Source organism: Octopus bimaculoides, chromosome 18 (assembly GCF_001194135.2).
Source record: "Octopus bimaculoides isolate UCB-OBI-ISO-001 chromosome 18, ASM119413v2, whole genome shotgun sequence".
NCBI lineage: Eukaryota > Metazoa > Mollusca > Cephalopoda > Octopoda > Octopodidae > Octopus > Octopus bimaculoides.
The window spans coordinates 6,970,770-6,971,786 of record NC_068998.1 but is presented as its reverse complement, the minus strand read 5'-3'; positions in this window follow the sequence as shown (position 1 = coordinate 6,971,786).

The following is a 1,017-nucleotide window of genomic DNA, read 5'->3' as shown; positions in this document are numbered from 1 at the left end:
ATATATATATATATATATATATATATATATATATATATACACATATATAAATATAAGCATACACACATCCTAATATGTTATATACATAATGCCACACAAACATATATATACTACATACACCCACACGTGTGTGTATATTTATGTGTGCATGCATATGCATGCATATGTGTGTGTCTATGAGTACGTGTATGCATGTGTGCATGCATTTGTGTGTATGTGTAATCATCACATTAGCGAAACTATAGGAAGGAGTTGATAAAATGGTGAGGTGGGGTGGGGTGGAAAATGCTAAATGATAAAATATAAAAAATTTAAAAAATATTGAAAAGCACACAAACAAATTTATAAGAGAAATGTGTAAGAAGCTAATCTCTTTGTGCCAATCTCTTTTCTGTAAAAACCATTACTGAAATGTCAGATTTCCTCCTAGCATTTTACCAATTCTTCATTCAACTGATATTTATGGCACCAGATGAAAGATGTTTATTTTTGAAGAATCTGAAGACTGGTCAAAGAATATGAAAGTTGAAACAAAAACAAAACACAGCGAAAAATTCAAAAGCAATCGAAAATGAAATACATGCAAATGTTTTTGTATGTTTTCAATCCATACATGTGTGCATTTGTGTGTATGTGTATGTGGTTATGTGTGTGTGAGTATATGTGTATGAGGGTATGTGGACAATTGTATATGTGTATGTGTGTGTGTGAGTGGGGGGAGTGGATGGATGGGGGTGTTCTGATGTAAATCAGTGAGCTGTTGATTTGGCTGTCAGGAGAGTAAAGCAAAAATTATGATACCCTATTAACACAACATTGCAATACCTATATTCATAAATGTATGCCTGTGTGTGTATGTGTGTGTGTGAGTGTGTGTGTGTATGTGTGTACGTATATGTATATACATATATATATATGTGTGTGTGTATATGCATATACATATAAATATATATATATATGTGCATATATATATATAAATGTATACGTATACATATATGCACATATGTATTTATATAT